Consider the following 24,534-nt stretch of genomic DNA (forward strand, 5'->3'; position numbering starts at 1 on the left):
TCCGAACAAGGCCATGTAACATGTCTAAGATCATGGAATTGTCACCCCAATACCATTCCGGTATTGGGGGGACAATTCCATGATCCCCTGGGTCTCTAGCACAGAACCCGGGTACTGACAAACTGCCTTTCCGGGGTTTCCACTGCAGCTGCTGCTGCTGCCAACCCCTCAGACAGGTTTCTGCCCCCCTGAGAGCTGGGCAGCCCCGGCCCAGGAAGGCAGAACAAGGATTTCCTCTGAGAGAGGGTGTTACACCCTCTCCCTTTGGAACTAGGTGTGAAGGGCTGGGGAGGAGTAGCCTTCCCCAGCCTCTGGAAATGCTTTGATGGGCACAGATGGTGCCCATCTCTGCATAAGCCAGTATACACTGGTTCAGGGATCCCCCAGCCCTTCTCTGGCACGAAACAGGACAAAGGAAAGGGGAGTGACCACTCCCCTGACCAGTACCTCCCAGGGGATGTGCCCAGAGCTCCTCCAGTGTGTCCCAGACCTCTGCCATCTTGGATTTAGAGGTGTTGGGGGCACACTGGACTGCTCTGAGTGGACAATGCCTGCAGGTGACATCAGAGACCCCCTCTGATAGGTTCTTACCTCTCTTGGTAGCCAAACCTCCTCTCTTGGTAGCCAAACCTCCTTTCTTGGTAGCCAAACCTCCTTTTCTGGCTATTTAGGGTCTCTCCTGTGGGGTATTCTTCAGATAACAAATGCAAGAGCTCACCAGAGTTCCTCTGCACTTCCCTCTTCGACTTCTGCCAAGGATCGACCGCTGACTGCTCCAGGACGCCTGCAAAACCACAACAAAGTAGCAAGACGACTACCAGCAACATTGTAGCGCCTCATCCTGCCGGCTTTCTGAACTGTTTCCTGGGGGTGTCTGCCTTCACCCTGCACTGGAAGCCAAGAATAAATCTCCCTTGCGTCGACGGAATCTTCCCCCTGCTAACGCAGGCACCAAAAGACTGCATCACCGGTCCTCTGGGTCCCCTCTCATCCTGACGAGCGTGGTCCCTGGAACACAGGAGCTGGATCCTAGTGACCCCCACAGTCCAGTGATCCTTCAGTCCAAGTTTGGTGGAGGTAAGTCCTTGCCTCCCCATGCTAGACTGCAAACCTGTGTACTGCGTGATTTGCAGCTGCTCCGGCTTCTGTGCACTTCTCCAAGGATTCCTTTGTGCACAGCCTAGCCTTGGTCCCCAGCACTCCGTCCTGCAGTCCTCAACCCTCTGAGTTGGACTCCAATGTCGTGGGACCCTCCTTTTGTGACTCCGGTTTCACAAATCTTCTAAGTGCCTGCTCCGGTACTTCTGCGGGTGCTGCCTGCTTCTGCGGGGGCTCTCTAAGTTGCTGAGTGCCCCCTCTGTCTCCTCCTCCAAGGGGCGACATCCTGGTCCTTCCTGGTCCCCAGCAGCACCCAAAAACCTCTACCGGGACCCTTGCAGCTAGCAAGGCTTGTTTGCTGTATTTCTGTGTGGAAGCACATCTGCCACATCCAGCACACCGTGGGGCATCTTCCATCCAAAGGAGAAGTTTCTTGCCCTTTTCGTTGTTGCAGAATCTTTGGCTTCTTCCACCCAGAGGCAGCCCTTTTGCACCTTCATCCAGGGTTTCCTGGGCTTCTGCCCCCGCGGAAACTATCGCGACTCTTGGACTTGGTCCCCTTGCCTTGCAGGTCCTAACATCCAGGAATCCATCTTCAGTGTTTTGCTGGTGCTTGTGGTTCTTGCAGAATCACCCTATCACAACTATTGTGTCTTTCTGGGGTAGTAGGGTAAATTTACTCCAACTTTTTGGGGTCTTGGGGTGGGGTATTTTGGACACCCTTACTGTTTTCTTACAGTCCCAGCAACCCTCTACAAGCTCCCATAGGTCTGGGGTCCATTTGTGATTCCCATTCGACTTTTGGAGTACATGGTTTGTGTTGCCCCTAGACTTATGTTCACCTATTGTATCCTATAGTGATTCTACATTGTATGCACTACTTTTCTTACTGTTACTTACCTGTTTTGGGTTGTGTACATATAACTTGTGTATATTACTTACCTTCTAAGTGAGGGTACTCTCTGAGATACCTTTGGCATATTGTCATAAAAATAAAGTACCTTTATTTTTAGTAACTCTGAGTAATGTGTTTTCTTGTGATATTGTGCTATATGATATAAGTGGTATAGTAGGAGCTTTGCATGTCTCCTAGTTCAGCCTAAGCTGCTTTGCCATAGCTACCTTCTATCAGCCTAAGCTGCTAGAAACATCTCTATTCTACTAATAAGGGATAACTGAACCTGGCACAGGGTGTAAGTACCACAATGTACCCACTGTAAGCCAGGCCAGCCTCCTACATTGGTAGCAGCGGTGGGATAAGTACTTGCAACTGCTTTACCACTTTGTCATATGGTGCTTTTCATAAGAAAATCTTATTCCAAATAGTTCAGTATATGTACACTTAACCAAAACTGTTTACTTTTCTACTCTAAAACTTTTAACAAATTTCTCAAAAGTTTTTGAAAACTTCTAAAAGTTTTCCCAGAGTTTGAAAATGTTTTTTCTCTGTGCTTTCTAAAATTCTAAAACTTTTTTCTCTCACTATCCTTAAACCTTTACTATCATGTCTTCAGTAGAGCCCACTCCCAAAACTGTTAATGCAACATATGAGAGTTTAAACTACAAAGGTTTGAGAGGTCTCTGCCTGGATAGAGGTTTGAGTATAGGTAAGAATCCTACAAAATAGTTTCTCTTTAACATGCTCATTGTGGATGACCAGAACCAGTCTGGCCCATCTCAGGAGAGGTTAGAAAATGGGGAAGCTTCCCAGTCAGACTCAGAGGAGTTCCCTGAAGAAGCTGGGGAGGGTTCTTACAAAGTCCTGCCCCCTAGCAGGGCACCTAGTGACACTGGTAGTGTTAGAGGGTCACACGTCCGTAGGACATCTTTCACTCCTGGAGGCCAGGTTACTAGGGTCCAGATACTTAGGTACAGGTCTCCCTCTGAAACTTCCCACATTTCCTCTGTGTCTAAACATTTCCAACCCAACCACCCTGAGGATAACTTAATAGAAAGGGAACTCAGAAAGCTGAGGGTGGAAGAGACCAGACTGAAGCTTAAACAGCAGCAGCTGGCCTTAGATAGGGAATCCCTAGACATAGAGAAGGAAAGACAGAGGTTGGGGTTAGTTCCCCATGGTGGCAGCAGCAGTATTTCTGATAGCAATCCTGTTAGAGAACAAAATTCCAGGAATCTGCACAAGATAGTCCCCCCTTACAAGGAGGGGGATGACATTAATAAGTGGTCTGCTGCACTTGAGAGGGCCTGAATGGTACAGTTGGTCCCTCAAAGGCAGTGGGCTGCTATCTTGTGGCTATCTTTCACTGGAAAGGGTAGGGATAGTCTCCTTACTGTCAGAGAAAGTGATGCCAATAATTACAAAGTTTTGAAAGATGCACTCTTGGATGGATTTCACTTAACCACTGAACAATACAGGATTAAGTTCAGAGACACCAGAAAAGAGTCTTCTCAAGACTGGACAGATTTTGTGGACTGTTCAGTGAAGGCCTTGGAAGGGTGGTTGCATGGCAGTAAAGTTTCTGACTATGAAAGCCTGTATAATCTTCACATGAGTGGTTAGGGCGGGCCCTAGACTGAGCACTGTCCTAATTCTGACATAGGCCCCACACTAGTGAAAATCAAATTTAGGAGTTTTTCACTAGAAGGACATGTAAAACTCAAAAGTAAATGTTCAACATTTTAATTACAATGTATGCTTTCCTATGGGCTGCTTAAGGCCTACCTTCGGGGTGATTTATATGCATTTAAAAGATGAGTGTAAGGCTTGGCAATGGGGTTATACTGCCAAGTCGAATTGGCAGTTTAAATCTGCCAAAACACTCAATGGCCGCCCTGAGACATGTTTAAGGGGTGCCTTAAGTGGATGGCACAAACAGTGCTGCAGACCCACTAGTAGCAGTTAATTTACCAGCCCTGGGTACATGGTGTATCTTAGAAATGGGGTCTCTAGTTGGCAGTCGGTTTGCACCCTGTCCAAGTAGGGACCCTCACACTAGTCAGGATAAGGGAGTTACCCGCTCAGATAACCCCTGCTCACCCCCTTGGTAGCTTGGCATGAGCAGTCAGACTTATCTCAGAGGAAATGTGTAAAGCATTTGCACATAACACACAGTAACAAGTGAAAACACTACAAAAGGACACCACACCAGTTTTAGAAAAATAGCCATTATTTATCCGTGTAAAACAATTTCCTTCAGTGGCATCTGGGAGTGGATCAGAGGAAACTGGTATTACTCTAGTAGCCGCAAAAACCTGAAGCTTATACCTGGAACACTTGGGTAGCTTTGGTATTTTTGGAAATGCAGGTAGCTGAATCCCAGACTCAGTAAGGATCTTCTGTAGATAAAAACAGCTTGACAAAGCGCTTTCTCTGGCAACGTGATTTAGCCAATCAAAAAATGCAGCTTGATAATGTTTCTGCATATGTGGGAGCGCCAAACCCCAATCTTCGACAGAAAGCTGAATCGTAGTAAGTTTGTTAAGTTTTTTCCCCTTACCATAGAAACTCCAGCATCATCTGATCCACGTCTATTAAAAAAAAAAAAGATTGTAATTGCTGCAACCCATCCTATAATGAACAGTGGTAAACTATGCCAGCTGGCCAGAATAGCCCATGACTTATTTAGGGTGGCGCTATAGTTCAGCTTAAAGAGGTCTAAGGAGTCATGGGAGACAAAGATACCCAAATACCTCATGGGACGAGTAGCCGAGAAGTATTGTTGCATCTCGCTGGGTAAGATCACAGATGAACAGTAGTATAGAAGCATTTCTGATTTAGCCTGGTTGATCTTGTAGCCCCCAGTGTCTGAAAAGGATTGACTTTTGGCCAAAGTATAAGGAATATTAAGGGCTGTACCTGCTAGGTAAAGAACAATATTATCAGCAAATAATTTTAATTTTGCAGCTCTGTAATGCGGCGGCAGGATTTCAGGATCCTGTCTAAGAGCCATTGTCACTGGCTCCACGAACAGTGAAAAAAGGACCAGTGACATCAGACAGCCCTGATGAGTACCTCTGCGTATTGAAATGGGATCCTACTGCTTGGGAGTTAATCATAATCATGACTTCTGCGTTAGCATACAGATTGGGCAACAGCCCTATAAGTTTAGAAGGAAAACCAAAGAGCAAAAGAATTACATACAAGACTTTCCATTGTACACAATCAGATGCCATCTCAGCATGAAGCATATTTATAGCTGCTTCTATGTCGAGAAGTAATCAATTGCCTTCTCTATGAAATTCGTATTGACCTTTGTAATGCTATCTGTATTTAACCACTGACTCCATTTTAGGCTTAGCTTTGCTTCAGGTGCTTGCCGTCACATTGGTGGTGCAGGATTTTTTCACACTGAGCTTGTTTTTCACATATTACGTGTTTGAGCTTCTTCCCACCAGCACCGGGGTGCACTGTGAAGGAACATAACATGGGGGTGTGGACAGTAGACGTCTCAGTTTGGGAATGTTTTCAATGTTTTCCTTATGGAAAAGTACTGTTCCTCTGTCTCTGGAATTCACATCATGGCAGGGCCCATTCCTTTGCATGTTTTCGACGCAGACCGAGTACAGCCAGCGCTTGAATTTCATAACTTACTCGAAGGGAGGGGGAAGGTTTTCAGAACCTTCTTCTTGAGTTTGTTTAAGGTATAGCCACGAATGGACCCCAAACCTATGTGAGCTTGTAGAGGGTCGCTGGGACTGTAAGAAAACAGTGAGGGTTAGAAAAATAGCCCACCCCAAGACGCTGTAGGGTAGGTGTAAAGTGCACCTACAACCCCCAGAGAGCACAGAAGTCATGATAGGGGGATTCTGCAAGGAAAACCAACACCAGCAATGCAACAACAGTGGATTTCCGCACCTGAGTACCTGTAAGACAAGGGGACCAAGTCCAAGAGTCGCAACAGTGTCGAGAGTGGGCAGGAGCCCAGGAAATGCCAGCTGAGGGTGCAAGGAAGCTGCCACTGGATGGAAGAAGCTTGGTGTTCTACAAGAACGAAGAGGACTAGGAACTTCCCCTTTGGAGGATGGATGTCCCACGTCATGAAGAAGCTTGCAGAGGTGATCCCATGCAGAAAGACCGCAAACAAGCCTTGCTAGCTGCAAGGGTCGCGGTTAGGGTTTTTGGATGCTGCTGTGGTGCACGAGGGACCAGAATGTCACCACTTGGATCAGGAGACAGAGGAGGCGCCCAGCAAGTCAGGGAGCCCTCACAGAAGCAGGCAGCACCCGCAGAAGTACCGGAACAGGCACTTAGAAGAGGAGTGAACCAGAGTCCACCCGAAGTCAGAAAAGGGAGTTCCACGACGCCGGAGGACAACTCAGAAGGTTGTGCACTGCAGGTTAGAGTGTCAGGGACCCAGGCTTGGCTGTGCACGAATGAAATCTTGGATGAGTGCACAGGAGCTGGAGCAGCTGCAAATCACGCGGTACCCAGCAATGCAGTCTAGCGTGGGGAGGCAAGGACTTACCTCCACCAAACTTGGACTGAAGAGTCACTGGACTGTGAGAGTCACTTGGACAGAGTTGCTGAGTTCCAGGGACCACACTCGTTGTGCTGAGAGGGGACCCAGAGGACCGGTGATACAGTCTTTTGTTGGCTGCGGTTGCAGGGGGAAGATTCCGTCGACCCACAGGAGATTTCCTCAGAGCTCCTGGTGCAAGAAGGAGGCAGGCTACCCCCAGAGCATGCACCACCAGGAAACAGGCGAGAAAGCCGGCAGGATGAAGCGATACAAGGTTGCAGTAGTCGTCTTTGCTACTTTGTTGCGGTTTTGCAGGCGTCCTGAGCAGTCAGTGGTCGATCCTTTGGCAGAAGGTGAAGAGGGAGATGCAGAGGAACTCTGGTGAGCTCTTGCATTCGGTATCTGAAGAATTCCCCAAAGCAGAGACCCTAAATAGCCAGAAAAGGAGGTTTGACTACCTAGGAAGGAGGATAGGCTAGTAAGAAAGGTAAGTTCCTATCAGAAGGAGTCTCTGACGGCACCTGCTGGCCCTGGCCACTCAGAACAGTCCAGTGTGCCAGCAACACCTCTGTTTCCAAGATGGCAGAGGTCTGGGGCACACTGGAGGAGCTCTGGGCACCTCCCCTGGGAGGTGCAGGTCAGAGGAGTGGTCACTCCCCCTTCCTTTTTCCAGTTTGGCAGTACCCGGGTTCTGTGCTAGAAACCCGGGGGATCATGGAATTGTCTGGTGAAAATTCCATGATCTTAGACATGTTACATGGCCATGTTCGGAGTTACCATTGTGACACTATACATAGGTAGTGACCTATGTATAGTGCACGCGTGTAAGGGTGTGCCCGCACTCACAAAGTCAGGGGAATTTGCCCTGAACGATGTGGGGGCACCTTGGCTAGTGCCAGGGTGCCCACACACTAAGTAACTTTGCACCCAACCTTTACCAGGTAAAGGTTAGACATATAGGTGACTTATAAGTTACTTAAGTGCAGTGGTCAATGGCTGTGAAATAACGTGGACGTTATTTCACTCAGGCTGCAGTGGCAGGCCTGTGTAAGAATTGTCAGAGCTCCCTATGGGTGGCACAAGAAATGCTGCAGCCCATAGGGATCTCCTGGAACCCCAATACCCTGGGTACCTCAGTACCATATACTAGGGAATTATAAGGGTGTTCCAGTATGCCAAGGTGAATTGGTGAAATTGGTCACTAGCCTGTTAGGGACAATTTGGAAAGCAGAGAGAGCATAACCACTGAGGTTCTGGTTACCAGAGCCTCAGTGAGACAGTTAGTCATCACACAGGGAACACATACAGGGCACACTTATGAGCACTGGGGCCCTGCCTGGCAGGGTCCCAGTGACACATACAACTAAAACAACATATATACAGTGAAATATGGGGGTAACATGCCAGGCAAGATGGCACTTTCCTACACTAGTTATCAAGATTATATCATATTAATCAGTACTAGGCTATGACTCTAAGCATTGTCATACTGAAAACATGGACAACTTAAGCATGGAATTAAATAACTAGGCTTCAAGATAACTGGATATATGTGAGGGAACTAAGAAAGGTTAAATACAACTTTCAAATTCAAGTATAGTCTTTTGCATGAGGATCAGGAAATAATCTGAATGATTTCTATACCACCTTATGAATCATGCTTGAGGGACTTATTATGCACATACAATATCACATCTAGAATTCTAGCACTTTAGTTTTCTTAAATTGCAGGAACATGAATTGCGCACATTGCAGATTTTCACAAAGCTTGTAAATACCATGGAATGATTGTGCACAATGAATAACATAAGTTAGACTCGAGAAATGAATCGCGCGTCTTGCCGATTCGAAGGCCACCAAGTAAATGCCATGAAGTGGTAGCACACAATGAACATCGTGATTTTAAACACAAGAAATTAATCGCGCATATTGCCGATTCGAGCACCACCAAGTAAATGCCATGAAATGGTAACGCACGATGAATAGCATGGGTTCAACACAAAAAATGAATTGCGCGTTCTGCCAATTCGAATGTCAGACCATAAATGTCATGAAATGGTAACACACAATGAATATCATGAATTAAGCACAAGAAAAGGAATTGCGCGTCTTGCCGATTCGAAGGCTACCATATGAATGCCCAGAAATGGTAGCGTGCAATGAATAACATGAATTACACACAAGAAATTAATCACGCGTCTTGCCGATTCGAATACCACCATAGGAATGCCAAGAAATGGTAGCGTACAATGAAGAACATGAATTAAACACAGGAAATGAATCGCGCTTCTTGCCAATTCGAAAGTTGCCTAGTAAATGCCATAAAATGGTAGCGCACAATGAATAGCATGAATTATACACAAGTAAAGAATTGCGCGTCTTGTCGATTCAAGTGTTAGCATGGAAATGCCATCAAACTTCGAGCCCCCATTCACACGCAAGAAAGCCAATTGTTTTATCATGCAAATTACGCCCAAGAACTCGAAAGTCTTCGAGAACGGGATCAGGGGACCAGCCCGACATCCGTCTTACCGCCCTGATCTAGAATCACCGGCAAAGTGAAAAGGGCAAGGCCTGGAAGATCAAAGTAGGCCTCTGGAACAGGAGCTCAGGAAGTGCTGCTGCTCTGCACCGGGACCTCTGAATAGTGAGTACGTCGAGCTGGGCTGGCTCCCTTTTATAGAGTCTTAGCCCAGCCCACAAACCACACCCAGGCATGCTGCAGGGAAAGCTTCTAGAAGGCCCTGGAAAGGGACCACACCTTGACACAGTCTGAAAGCCTGCAGCAGTACATTGCATATGAACAGTATTTATATGCACGCAGAACATAAGTCTTCAGGATTAAACTCTGCAATGCAAAAGAATAAACAACAGCATATCAGCACAATGCATAAATTATGTTAGCTTGAAATCGATAGGTTTTTGCATTCTAGTCGCCCATAGAGCGCGCACTGCCCTAATGTTGACAGTCTTTTAGGATTTTGCTTCCATCCAAGAATTCATTAAATAAAACTACGAAAAAATCCAGTATCTGTGCAGCAAATATCTTGTAGAATTCAGAAGGTATACAGTTATTGCCACATGCTCTCGTGTTAGGAAGATGTGTAATAGCGTCCTGAATATCTGTCCGTGTAATGGGGGCTTCTATCGTTTTTCGTGATTCATTATCCTATAAAGGTAGTTCGATTGGATGCAAAAAAGCTTCAATTGTGCTGGGCACGGGATTTTTGCTAGAAGTGTATAATAACGCATAATGGTCTCAAGATAGGTTGGTGTTCTATCTGGATCCGTTACCATACAATTCTGCTTTGCATCTAAGATCATTTTAATAGCCCCTTGATTACGTCTCTTCTAAATTGACCACGCTAAAAAACGTCCAGCCCCCCAGACTGAAGAATTTAAGGCCGTACCTATGTTTCTTTATAGAAAATCAGTTAAGGCAATTCGCATATTGGCTACCCAGCCTTCTTGAGTCAATAGAGATCTGTCTAAGGACCATTGCATTCCTTCCCTACAGGGGTTAATCATTTTCAGATCTATGTATGGAGCAGAATGGTCAGCTCTTCTCCAATTAAAAAATAATCAATAAGAGATGCTGAATTGAAGTGTTTATGAAAACAGTTAAATTCACGCACCATTGGGTAGCTAGCTCTCCAGGGGTTGATCAAAGTGAGATCCTGCCACAGACGAGACAGTCCCCATGCTGACTTATGTTTATTCTGATGTTTGTTTTTGTGAGAGTAATCACAGCTAACTTCTTGGATGAGATTGGAATCATCTCCCATTATTACTAATCTCATAAGGGGGGCTAAAATGTTGTAGACTTCTTCCATTTAAGTCACTTCATCCTTGATGGGCCCATAGAAACTGACTAGATAGATAATTAGATTATTGGCTCTTAAGCTAACCAGAATCTACCCAGCTTTTGGATCTCGCACCACCCAAAGCACTTCTTCTACAAATCCCTGAGTTAGTAAAATTGTGACCCCTTCCCCCTTCACTGCCACATTTGCAGACACAAAAAATGCCTGCAATATAAATCTCAGCATAGCTGGTTGTTTAGCTGACACCTTCAGATGCATCTCTTGTAGAAAAACTATTTGAGCATCTGTAGATTTAGGCAATGATAAAATCGATCCACCTTTGCTTGGGTTGTTAATGCCATTTGTGTTACATGAGATAGCCCTAAATATTTTCACTGTGGACCTTGGGCTAGTCATATTAATATTTCTCTAATGGCTCCGTGGTGCTTTGATCTATCGCCTTGATACGTCCCTTCCAACCCATCACTAGGATGCCTCCCTGAATCTTCTTTTTAAATGAACATTCCAAGGTAAAAGATACTCTGATTGAGTAGTAATTATTCTCCTGATTATCTTTATTTCCTTTTAATGTTTCTCCCACCCTCCCTCCCCTTCTAGTGCCCTCTTAATCCCCTCCCGCTCTCTTTGCCCCTGGAGCCCTCCCCACCTGAGACCCCTTCGAGAGCTACCTCCCCTTCTCCCCTCCAGGCACCCCTTTCTCCCACCAGCCCCACACCTGTCTCCACTATGGTGCCTTGACATAGCTCCTTGAAACTGTTTTGGGCTGCTGACGGTAATACTCAAAACTTCTAGCTACTAGACTTCAGCTATAGAGAACATGTCCATCATGAAATTTCCTAGTGGAGGGATCAAAACTCAATGTTTACACAGCTTTAACATAACTGTGAACCTTCAACTGGAGAGTCTACCTCCCTGCAGATGCCCCCGATGCTGAAGAGAAGCAAGAAAATCTTGCGCCTCTTCCACGGTTGGGAAAATATGTGTCCATCCCTAATGCAGATTTTTTTATTTGGACTTTTGGATGATGCCTGCGGGGACCCACTGCTTTTGAAAGCAGTTAATCATAGCTTTGAACTCTTTACGTTGTCAGGCCGAAGACACTGACATGTCTGAAAAAATCTTAAAGGAGAAATTATCCACAGTCTGATGTGATTTATCACCCACTTGCCAGACCCAAACCTTCACTTTTACTTCATGTAAGTCACCCCAAGGTAGGCCCAAGACAGCCCTATGGGTAGGGTGCAGTGTATTTAAGAGGTGGAGCATGTATTGGTGTGTTTTACATGTCCTAATAGTGAAATACTGCTAAATTTGTTTTTCGCTATTGCAAGGACTATCTCTCCCATAGATTAACAAGGGGATTGCCTTGGAATATCTTTGAAGTGTAATTTACCATTGGGAGCAGATAGGGATGTGGAGGTTGGTGTCTGTGAAAGCACAATCTAAAAATACATCTTTTGGTGAAGTTGTTTTTTAAATTGTAAGCCTACAAATGCCACTTTTAGAAAGTGGGCATGTTCTGGCTAAACCATTCTGTGCCTCTGCCTGTCTGTGGCTTACTCATCTGGCTCAGGATGACAGTTGGACCATTTGTGAATTCACTCTAGACAGTCACACAAAGAGAGCTGAGGTGGGCTCTGCATATCCTGATGGGTCTTCCTGGGCTAGAGTGGTGGTAGGAGCTGACACTTGCACCTGAATAGGACTGTGCCTGTCCTTACACAAAGCAGTCTCCAACCCCCTGGATTGTGTCTGGGGCCAGGACAGAAAAAAGCAGGGTATTATGTATTACAAAGACCTTTCTTTGAAGTTTGCCTACTTCAAAGTCAGAAATGGGTGTAAGTACTGGACCTCTGACCCCACATAGTTAGGACACTTCTGGAATGAGGACATTCTGCCTGGAAGAAGAGCTGTAGGTAAGGGACTGCCACTGTTTGTTGTGCTGGCCTGCTGCTTGGTGCTTCTGTCCTGGGAGTGAATGGTCTGGACTTTGTTTTCTACATCCTGCTTTCCAAGGGTCTCCAAGGGCTTGAACTGAGCTTGCCTCTGTAGGAAAGTACCATCTTGCCTGGCATGTTACCCACATGTTTTACTTGTGTATCAGTTGGTTTTTGCCTGTCTCACTGGGATCCTGCTAGCCAGGACCCAGTGCTCATAGTTGTGGCCTGAATGCGTGTTTCCTGTGTAGTGCCTAACTGTGTCACTGAGGCTCTGCTAATCAGAACCTCAGTGCTTATGCTCTCTCTGCCTTTAAAATTGTCACTGCAAGCTAGTGACCATTTTCACCAATTCTAATTGGCACACTGGAACAGCCTTATAATTCCCTAGTACAGTGATTCCCAACCTTTTGATTTCTGTGGACCCCCACTTTAACATTAATGGAACCCAGGGACCCCCACTGAATCATATTTAGAATCTGGGGACCCCCGTCTGAGTCATTACTGGAAGCTGGGGACCTAATTTGTCAATATTTGTTAATATGTTTTAATTTTCTAGGCTCTCGCGGACACCCTGATAAGGCTTCGCGGACCCCCATGGGTCCCCGGAAAACAGGTTGGGAACCACTGCCCTAGTATATGGTACCTAGGCACCCAGGGTATTGGGGTTCCAGGAGATCCCTATGGGCTGCAGCATTTCTTTTGCCACCCATAGGGAGCTCAGACCAATATTACACAGGACTGCCATTGCAGCCTGAGTGAAATAACGTCCACGTTATTTCACAGCCATTTTACATTGCACTTAAGTCACTTATAAGTCACCTATATGTCTAACCCTCACTTGGTGAAGGTTAGGTAAAAAGTTACTAAGTGTGAGGGCACCCTGGCACTAGCCAAGGTGCCCCCACAAGGTTCAGGGCAATTTCCCCTGACTTTATGAGTGCGGGGACACCATTGCACGGGTGCACTACATATAGGTCAATACCTATATGTGGCTTCACAATGGTAACTCCGAATATGGCGATGTAACATGTCTATGATCATGGAATTGTCCCCCCATGCCAAATCTGGTATTGGGGTGCCAATCCCATGCATCCCCGGGTCTCAAGCATGGACCCCGGGTACTGCCAAACCAGCTGTGTGGGGTTTTCACTGCAGCTACCGCTGCTGCCAACCCACAGACAGGCTTCTGCCCTCCTGGGGTCTGGGCAGCCCAGTCCCAGGAAGGCAGAATAAAGGATTTCCTCTGAGAGAGGGTGTTACACCCTCTCCCTTTGGAAATAGGTGTTAAAGGCCTGAGAGGAGTAGCCTCGCCTGGCTTCTGGAAATGCTTTGAAGGGCACAGATGGTGCTCTCCTTGCATAAACCAGTCTACACTGATTCAGGGATTCCCCCAGCCCCTGCTCTGGCGCGAAACTGGACAAAGGAAAGGGGAGTGACCTCTCCCCTGTCCATCACCACCCAAGGGGTGGTGCCCAGAGCTCGTCCAGTGTGTCCCAGACATCTGCCATCTTGAATGCAGAGGTATAAGGGCACAATGGAGGCCTCTGAGTGGCCAGTGCCAGCAGGTGACGGTAGAGACCCCTCCTGATAGGTGCTTACCTGACTAGGTGGCCAATCCTCCTCTAGGGGCTATTTAGGGTCTCTCCTATGGGCTGCTCTTCAGATAACGAATGCAAGAGTTCACCAGAGTTCCTCTGCATCTCCCTCTTCGACTTCTGCCAAGGATCGACCGCTGACTGCTCCAGGACGCCTGCAAAACTGCAACAAAGTAGCAAGAAGACTACCAGCGACATTGTAGAGCCTAATCCTGCCGGCTTTCTCGACTGTATCCTGGTGGTGCATGCTCTGGGGGCTGTCTGCCTTCACCCTGCACTGGAAGCCAAGAAGAAATCTCCTGTGGGTCGACGGAATCTTCCCCCTACTAACGCAGGCACCAAACATCTGCTTCACCGTTCCTCTGGGTCCCCTCTCATTGTGACGAGCGTGGTCCCTTTAACACAGGAGCAGGATCCAAGTGACCTAGACAGCCCAGTGATCCATCTGTCCAAATTTGGCGGAGGTAAGTCCTTGCCTCCCCTCGCCAGACAGTAATCCTGTGTACTGCATGAACTGCAGCTGCTAGGGCTTCTGTGGACTTTTGCAAGGAATCCTTCGTGCACAGCCTAGCCTGGGTCCCCAACACTCCGTCCTGCATTGCTCAACTCGCTGAGTTGACCACGGCTTCGTGGGACCCTCCTTTGTAGTGTTGAGACGACCGCCATGCTCAGTTTTCTTGAACCCGTGTTCAAGTACTTCTGCGGGTGCTGCCTTCTTCTGCATGGGCTCTCTGTGTTGCTGAGGGCCCCCTCTGTCTCCTCTTCCAAGTGGCAACCTCCTGGTCCTTCCTGGGCCCGGGCAGCACCCTTTTTCTTCAACCGTGACCTTTGCAGCTAGCAAGGCTTGTTTGCGGTCTTTCTGCACGGAAACAACTCTGCATCCTCCAGCATTCCGTGGGACATCTTCTGTGCAAATTAGAAGTTCCTGGCACCTTCTGTTGTTGCAGAATCTTCAGCTTCTTCCACCCAGAGGCATCCATTTTGCACATTCATCCGGGGTTTAGTGGGCTCCTTCCCCCCCCGGACACTTTCGTGACTCTTGGACTTGGTCCCCTTCCTTTAAAGGTCCTCAGGTCCAGGAATCCATCTTCAGTGCTTTGCAGTCAGTTGTGGTCTTTGCAGAATCTCCTATCACAACTTTAGTGTGTTTCTGAGGAAGTAGGGTCACTTCACTCCTACTTTTCAGGGTCTTGGGGTGTGGTATCTTGGACACCCTTAGTGTTTTCTTACACTCCCAGCGACCCTCTACACACTACACTAGGCCAGGGGTCCCTAAGTGGTTTGCATTTCACTTTCTTAGTATATAGTTTGTGTTGCCCCTAGGCCTATTGCATCCTATTGTATTCTACAGTGTTTGCACTACTTTTCTAACTGTTTACTTACCTGATTTTGGTTTGTGTGTATATTTTGTGTATTTTACTTACCTCCTAAGGGAGTATATCCTCTGAGATATTTTTGGCACATTGTCACTAAAATAAAGTACCTTTATTTTTAGTAACTCTGAGTATTGTGATTCTTATGATATAGTGATATATGATATAAGTGGTATAGTAGGAGCTTCGCATGTCTCCTAGTTCAGCCTACGCTGCTCTGCTATAGCTACCTCTATCAGCCTAAGCTGCTAGAACACTACTAATCTACTAATAAGGGATAACTGGACCTGGCACAAGGTGTAAGTACCATCAGTTACCCACTATAAGCCAGGCCAGCCTACTACAGCTTCCGGTTAAGAAGTTTCAGGGACATCAAGGACTTCATCTGCCAGTGCCTGGGCCCTTTTGCTAAGAGTCCTGACTTTCCAAGTAGTGCCAACTCCAGTCCCTGGGCCTTTGGAAGTATAAGCTGGTGATCTCAAGTTGAGAATCCATGAACCGGCTGAAGAATCGACTCATTGCTTGTCTCACGGCTGAAGAACCGACGCAGTGCCTGTTTCCCCGCTGCTCCATCAACACAGCGTGACTGGATTTTCCATGCATCGTCCCTGGGATGTCAATTTCTCATCAACCCCACACCACAGAAAGGAACCGAGGCTGTATTTTCGGAAATCAACACATCGCTTTTCCTGCGAGGAAAGAATGGACGCATCACCTCCCCTGCCAGTAAGGAACCCACGCATCGCCTCTCCTGCAAGGAAAGAATCAACGCATCTCCTCCCCTGCACTGGAAGGAACTGACACATCGTTTTGCTTTTCGGCACCTCACCTGCTCTGCAGCCAGCATTGTCTTTGTTTTTGACACATCGCAGGCACTATGGGGGTGATTCTCCGCCGCCCGCCGAAGTTCCCCCACCAAAATACCGCTCCGCGGTCGAAAGACCGCTGAGGGTATTTTGGGATTTGCCCTGGGCTGGCGGGCGGCCGCCAAAAGGCCGCCCGCCAGCCCAGGGCAAATCAGCCTTCCCACGAGGACGCCGGCTCAGAATTGAGCCGGCGTAGTGGGAAGGTGCGACAGGTGCAGTGGCACCCGTCGCGTATTTCAGTGTCTGCATAGCAGACACTGAAATACTTTGTGGGGCCCTCTTACGGGGGCCCCTGCGGCACCCCCTACCGCCATCCTGTTCCTGGCGGGAGTCCCGCCAGGAACAGGATGGCGGTAGGGGGTGTCAGAATCCCCATGGCGGCGGAGCGCGCTCCGCCGCCATGGAGGATTCTGCAGGGCAGCGGGAAACCGGCGGAAGACCGCCGGTTTCCCGCATCTGACCGCGGCCGAACTGCCGCGGTCAGAATGCCCTGCGGGGCTCCGCCGGTCTGTCGGCGGTGCTCCCGCCGACCCTGGCCCCGGCGGTCTCAGACCGACCCCCTATGTGTTAAAAATATACAACCATTGATTCCTATGGATTAAGACTCATCTAAACCTTTAGAAAGTGATATCTTTACTTGTATATGTTGGATGTTTGCCGTTTTTGACTTGTTTTATTCAGATAAATATTGACTATTGTTCTAAACTGGTTTGGAGTACTTTTGTGGTGTTTACACTGTGTTACTGTGTGTGTGTGTGTACAAATACATTACACATTGCCTCTGAAATAAGCCAGACTGCTCTTGCCAAGCTACCAAGGGGGTGAGCAGTGGTTATCTTATTTGTGTGCCTCCCTTACCCTGGTCTGACTGAGGGTCCCTACTTGAACAGGGTGCAAACCACTGGCAACTACAGATCGCATTTCTAACACCATGTAATGAGTGTAGGAGGCTGGCCTGGGTTGTAGTGGGTACCAGGTCCAGTTATCCCTTATTAGTGTAGAAGAGGTGTTTCTAGCAGCTTAGGCTGATAGAAGGTAGCTATGGCAAAGCAGCTTAGGCTGAACTAGGAGACGTGTAAAGCTCCTACTATACCACTGGTGTCATATGCACAATATCATAAGAAAACACAATACTCAGAGTTACTACAAATAAAGGTACTTTATTTTTATGACAATATGCCAAAAGTATCTCAGTGAGTACCCTCAGTATGAGGATAAGTTATATACACAAGATATATGTACACAAACCAAAATTAGGTAAGTAATAGCAAGAAAAGTAATGCAAACAGTGTAGAATTACTATAGGTTGCAATAGGAGCACATAGGTATAGGGGCAACACAGACCATATACTGCAAAAGTGGAATGCGAACCACGAATGGACCCCAAACCTATGTGAGCTTGTAGAGGGTCGCTGGGACTGTAAGAAAACAGTGAGGGTTAGAAAAATAGCCCACCCCAAGACCCTGAAAAGTAGTGTGATACATATAGGCCACAAACTTATGAGCACTGGGGTCCTGGCTAGCAGGATCCCAGTGACACATAACAAACACACTGACAACATAGGGTTTTCACTATGAGCACTGGGCCCTGGCTAGCAGGATCCCAGTGAGACAGTGAAAACACCCTGACATATACTCACAAACAGGCCAAAAGTGGGGGTAACAAGGCTAGAAATAGGCTACTTTCTCACAATGAGTCAACTCATTTATCTCTGGAAGATAGACCTCTATGTTGGTTCTGCTTTTTGAGATACATTCATGGGTAGTGGACCAGGAGTCGACATCCGACTTTACGAGTGGCCTATGGTACCAGAAGCAGACATCCATACTGTACCTAGGCTGTCAAAGGCACTGGCTGTAGCTGCAATGCATCACTCTCTCAGAAGGCTGCAGTCAGAGCTCAGGTAATGTCCCCAGCCACCTGTGAGGTACAGACAAGAGGTGAGTTGTGCTCTTGCAAGGGCCTGAGAAATTGGGAGACTGTTTTCATTGTGTTTAAAAAGGTACACAATTTGTCACTATGCTGTTGTATGACACATACTTATGCTCCATCTTCTCACTGGGCTGGTTTCAATCTAGTTCTTGGAATCTCAACATAGAAGGTTTTCCATTGAAATGGCTTCTGTCTGACGGTGTTTACTCGATTAAAGACAATATGGATGCTTTAGTTATTATATGGGACCTATGAATATATCACTGAGGTCAACGACCACCTGCAGGGTGACACCTTCTGGATGCTCCAGTTAATGTTACAGCTCCTGCAGACACATGCACCGCAGTGACATTTCAGGTGTAGAGTGGCATACTGTGACATTACCCTGCAGAGACAGCTCCAGCTGACAGTAACATATCACATAGTCTTCACAGACCTCTCTACAGCAGAATACAGTAGCTGAGAGACTGATATAATAAGACTCATCTCTGGAACAAATCAACAAGGCACAGTTGCACCTTGTAAACCAACTCTCAGTGAATCATCTTATTTCTTGGACAAGCTTTCACTTTCCTAAAGTACTTTCACTATTGCTCTAGTAGCATTCCAACAGGTATCATCAGATCAATGCACCGATTACTTGCTGGTAATCCTCATTTCTCTTAATCCTACTCGTCCTAAACATAGTTATTAACCATGAGGAATATCACCCAAACGAAGGACAGGAAACAAAACAGGTAATCCATACCCCACCCGCCCTCAACTGGGTGCTCTAAGAGAGGGGCATTCCCTTACTACTTCCTGTAATCCCAACTCATTGGCAAAGAGCTGGGGCCTGGGTGGTTTGACGGGATGTAATGAAGGCGTCAAGTTCTAAGGGTCTGATTACGACCATGGCAGAGGGGATTACTCTGTCACAAACGTGACGGATATCCTGCCTGCCGTATTACAAGTTCCATTATATCCTATGGAACTTGTAAGATGGCGGATGGGATATCCGTCATGTTAGTGACGGAGTAATCCCCTCCACCTAGGTCGTAATCAGGCCTTAAGAGTAATGAAAGTTACCAGTAAGTAATCAGGACATTACCTCTACGTCCATCGTCCTCAACTCAGTTATTAACCATGAGGTATAACAAAGCATTATGGCCCTCATTACAACCCTGGCGGTCGGTGATAAAGCGGCGGTAATACCGCCAACAGGCTGGCGGTAAAAAAATTGGAATTATGACCACGGCGGAAACCGCTAACACATACAGCCACTTTAACACTCCGACCGCCACAGCGGTAGCAACAAACACCGCGGCGGTAACCGCCAACAGCCAGGTGGAAGACAATGTACCACCCACTGCATTACAACACGCCTATCTGCCAGCTTTTCTGGGGCGGTTCCAACGCCATAAAAAGCACGGCAGAAAGAGAACACTGAAGGTAACCGACTCACCTCTTGACACTAAAGGAAGAACCTGGACGCCATGTGCCTGAACTGCAGGTGTTCCCCATGCTGGTGTACCTTCTCATACACCAGGAACATGAACGCCGGTGAAGACGCCCACAGTGAGTCCTGCACCTAGCACACAAGGGAGGGGGGGAGGAAAAAGAGAGTGACACACACAGGCAACACCCCCACCCCCAACACCATACACACAAACACATGCAACAACATTACATATACACCCCGTAACCCTCAGGAATAACGCAAGGACAAAAGGAATGGAGTAAAATAAGTGTAATATTAGTAATTTTGAGAAATACGTGCTTTAAGAAATAAACAGTATGTACAATATACACAAAAGGAGGGACAATGCCCACTCCAAAATGTTTGTGGCACACTGGGCCAAAACACATAGGCCAAGGCCACACTTGACTCCTGCCTCAATACGGAGAGAACACTGCAGGGGAATCAGGTCGAAAACACACAGGCACCTCAGGGGGACGTGGAATGGGGGCACCTCAGCCGGAAGAGGGTATAACGCCACTGGCCTGGAGGGGGCTCCATGCCCACTGCTTGGTCCTGGGGAGTGCAAGGCCACAGTCTCTCAAGTGGGTGGACTGCCCACTGCTTGGTCCTGGGGAGTGCAAAGCCACAGTCCCTATAGTGGGTGGTTTGCCCACTGCTTGGTCCTGGGGAGTGCAAAGCCACAGTCTCTATAGTGGGTGGTTTGCCCACTGCTTGGTCCTGGGGAGTTCAAAGCTACAGCCTCTCAAGTGGGTGCCAGTTTTCCACTGGTTCTGGAGGGGGCCTTGTGCCCGGTCTGCTTCATCCTGGCAAGGAGGGGCTGAGTGGATGCCTTCTTCCACTGGTTCTGGAGGGGGCCTTGTGCCCAGTCAGTTTCATCCTGGCAAGGAGGGGCTGAGTGGATGCCTTCTTCCACTGGTTCTAGAGGGGGCCTTGGAGGGGCTAAGTGGATGCCTTCTTCCACTGGTTCTGGAGGGGGCCTTGTGCCCAGTCTGCTTCATCCTGGATGGGGCAAGGTCACAGTCTCTCACCTGGGTGTCACACCGACAGGTGTTGCAGGGTCCTGGACGCACTGCAGCCCATGTAGTCACCACTACACACTGCTCTCCGGCGTTGATGGCTGCTCAGTGAATGCCAGTTGTGCTGCAGGTGGCGGTGCAGGCAGTGGTGGTGGTAGCCTCCAGGCCTTCACCTGCAGCCTCGGACGGATGAAGTGCCATGGCTGGTGGTATGTGCCCCTTCCTGCCCTTGGCAGATGGTGGTGCCTCCTTGCTTCTGCCTGCTGGAGTCTTTGTCTTGCACTTGCTGGCTGGTGTCCCCTTCTTGCCTTTGCTAGGTGGCGGACCCTTTTTGGCCTTGGCAGGTGGTGCGGGCACACTGGCTGGGCTGATGGGTGCCTCCTTGGAGCCACTTACAGCTGCAGAAACCACAGTGGCCGTGGACTGGGTGGCTGAGGTGCTGGGCTGGGTTCTGGCCTCCCTGGCCCGAGGTGAAGGACGGGGGTAGGGGTAGGGAATAGGTCAAGGGTGGCGAGGAAAAGCTTCTTAGGGGCACTGGGGCAGGAAGAGGGTAAAGGTTTGGGAGTGGAGGAAGAGGGAGTTGGTGCAGGAGGTGTCAGTCTGCTGTGTTTGGGTGCAGGTGCATGGGCTGGATGCTGTTGTGAGGTGGATGGCTGTTGGGTGTCTGTGTGCTTGCGTTTGTGTACTTTGGGAGGAGGGGTCACAGACACAGTGGGAGAGGACACAAGGGATGTGTGCATGGATGTGGGGGTGGTGACTGCCAGTGAGGGGTGTGTAGTTATAGGCGTGCTGATGATGGAGGTAGTGGATGAGGATGTAGTGCATGCAGGTGTGAGTGGAGACGGTGCTGGGAGGGAGGTGGACGATGAGGAGGTGTGGGACACAGTGGAGGCAGTGGATGTTGGTGTGTCTGCATGTGGATGGTGCTTGTGTGAGTGCCTGTGAGATGAAGTGTGGTGCTTGTGTTTGCCTGAACCACTTCTGTGTGTTGATTTGGGTGATTGCTGGTCTGAAGGTGTGCTTGGGATAGGCTGGGGTTGAGGGGATTGGGAATGGGTAGAGGAAGTTGGAAGGAGGAGGCTGGAGACAGGGACAATGGCTGCCATCAGTGCGGAGGCCAGAGCCTGGAATGCTCTCTGTTGGGCCGCCACGCCAGAGTGAATGCCCTCCAGGTATGCATTTGTTTGTGGCAAATGCCCTGCTACACCCTGGATGGCATTCAGTATGGTTGACTGCCCAACAGAGAGGGATCTCAGGAGGTCAATAGCCCCCTCAATGAGGGCAGCAGGGCTGACTGGGGCATGGCCTGAGGTGCCTGGGGTGAAGGAGATGCCCACCCTCCTGGGTGAGCGGACACGGGAAAAACGCTGAGGGGCTGCTGAGTGGGCGGTGCTGGTATGGGGGGTGGCGGCTGTACCTGTAGTTGGGGTGGGCACAGAGGTGTCCGCCACCGCCAGGGAGCTTCCATCGTAGGAGAAGTCGCTGTCGGTAGTGTCCCCTCCCGTCTCCATCGTGGTGATCCCCTCGCCCTCCGTCCCACTGGTGCCCTCACCGTCGATGGATTCGGCCTCCAGGCTCATGTGGGGTGCAGCTCCCTCCGTCACCAGTGCCTCTGCTCCTCCGTCAGATGATGCTATGCACACAAGGACAGGGTGACAAAACAAAAAGGGGGGGAGAGACAGAGGATACACTTGGTCAGTGCATGCAACAACACTACCGTTGGCATACACAACACACAGGGAACAGCCCTATGCACTAGGCCATGCACTACCAGTTCAAATGCTAGTCACCAGCCCTTGGGGTACAAAGCCTAACTGTAGGAGGCTGGACTGGCTTGTAGTGAGTACCAAGGGGTACTTACACCTTGCACCAGGCCCAGGTATCCCTTATTAGTGTAGAGGGGTGTCTAGCAGCTTAGGCTGATAGAAAAGGTAGATTAGCAGAGAAGCTTAGGCTGAACTAGGAGACGAGTGAAGCTCCTACATTACCACTAGTGTCACTTGCACAATATCATAAGAAAACACAATACACAGATATACTAAAAATAAAGGTACTTTATTTTTATGACAATATGCCAAAGTATCTCAGTGAGGACCCTCAGTATGAGGATAGCAAATATACACAAGATATATGTACACAATACCAAAATATGCAGTAATAGCAATAGTAAACAGTGCAAACAATGTATAGTCCCAATAGAATGCAATGGGGCACATAGGGATAGGGGCAACACAAAGCATATACTCTAGAAGTGGAATGCGAACCACGAATGGACCCCAAACCTATGTGACCTTGTAGAGGGTCGCTGGGACTGTAAGGAAACAGTGAGGGTTAGAAAAATAGCCCACCCCAAGACCCTGAAAAGTGGGTGCAAAGTGCACCTAAGTTCCCCAAAGAGCACAGAAGTCGTGATAGGGGAATTCTGCAGAAAAGACCAACACCAGCAATGCAACAACGATGGATTTCCAGACGAGAGTACCTGTGGAACAAGGGGACCAAGTCCAAAAGTCACAATCAAGTTGGGAGTGGGCAGATGCCCAGGAAATGCCAGCTGTGGGTGCAAAGAAGCTGCCACTGGATGGTAGAAGATATGGGTTCTGCAAGAACGACAAGGGCTAGAAACTTCCCCTTTGGAGGATGGATGTCCCACGTCGTGAAGAGTCGTGCAGCAGTGTTTTCGTGTAGAAAGACCGCCAACAAGCCTTGCTAGCTGCAAAGGTCGCGGTTAGGGTTTTTGGATGCTGCTGTGGCCCAGGAGGGACCAGGATATCGCCTATTGCGTGAGGAGACAGAGAGGGCGTCCAGCAAGAAAAAGAGCCCACTCAGAAGCAAGCAGCACCCGCAGAAGTGCCAGAACAGGCACTATGAAGTGGAGTGAACCGGAGCTTACCCGAAGTTGCACAAGAGGGTCCCACGACGCCGGAGGACAACTCAGGAGGTTGTGCAATGCAGGTTAGAGTGCCGGGGACCCAGGCTTGGCTGTGCACAAAGGAAATCCTGGAAGAGTGCACAGGAGCCGGAGTAGCTGCAAAACACGCGGTACCCAGCAATGCAGTCTAGCGTGGGGAGGCAAGGACTTACCTCCACCAAACTTGGACTGAAGAGTCACTGGACTGTGGGAGTCACTTGGACAGAGTTGCTGAGATCAAGGGACCTCGCTATTCGTGCTGAGAGGAGACCCAGAGGACCGGTGATGCAGTTCTTTGGTGCCTGCGGTTGCAGGGGGAAGATTCCGTCGACCCATGGGAGATTTCTTCGGAGCTTCTAGTGCAGAGAGGAGGCAGACTACCCCCATAGCATGCACCACCAGGAAAACAGTCGAGAAGGCGGCAGGATCAGCGTTACAAGGTCGCAGTAGTCATCGTTGCTACTTTGTTGCAGTTTTGCAGACTTCCAGCGCGGTCAGCAGTCGATTCCTTGGCAGAAGGTGAAGAGAGAGATGTAGAGGAACTCTGATGAGCTCTTGCATTCGTTATCTAAGGAATTCCCCAAAGCAGAGACCCTAAATAGCCAGAAAAGGAGATTTGGCTACCTAGGAGAGAGGATAGGCTAGCAACACCTGAAGGAGCCTATCAAAAGGAGTCTCTGATGTCACCTGCTGGCACTGGCCACTCAGAGCAGTCCAGTGTGCCAGCAGCACCTCTGTTTCCAAGATGGCAGAGGTCTGGAGCACACTGGAGGAGCTCTGGGCACCTCCCAGGGGAGGTGCAGGTCAGGGGAGTGGTCACTCCCCTTTCCTTTGTCCAGTTTCGCACCAGAGCAGGGCTGAGGGATCCCTGAACCGGTGCAGACTGGCTTATGCAGAGATGGTGTAGGAGGCTGGGCTGGCTTGTAGTGAGTACCAAGGGGTACTTGCACCTTGCACCAGGCCCAGTTATCCCTTATTAGTGTATAGGGTGTCTAGCAGCTTAGGCTGATAGATAATGGTAGCTTAGCAGAGCAGCTTAGGCTGAACTAGGAGACGTGTGAAGCTACCACAGTACCACTTAGTGTCATATGCACAATAT

This window comes from Pleurodeles waltl, chromosome 1_1, assembly GCF_031143425.1.
Source record: "Pleurodeles waltl isolate 20211129_DDA chromosome 1_1, aPleWal1.hap1.20221129, whole genome shotgun sequence".
NCBI classification, from domain to species: domain Eukaryota; kingdom Metazoa; phylum Chordata; class Amphibia; order Caudata; family Salamandridae; genus Pleurodeles; species Pleurodeles waltl.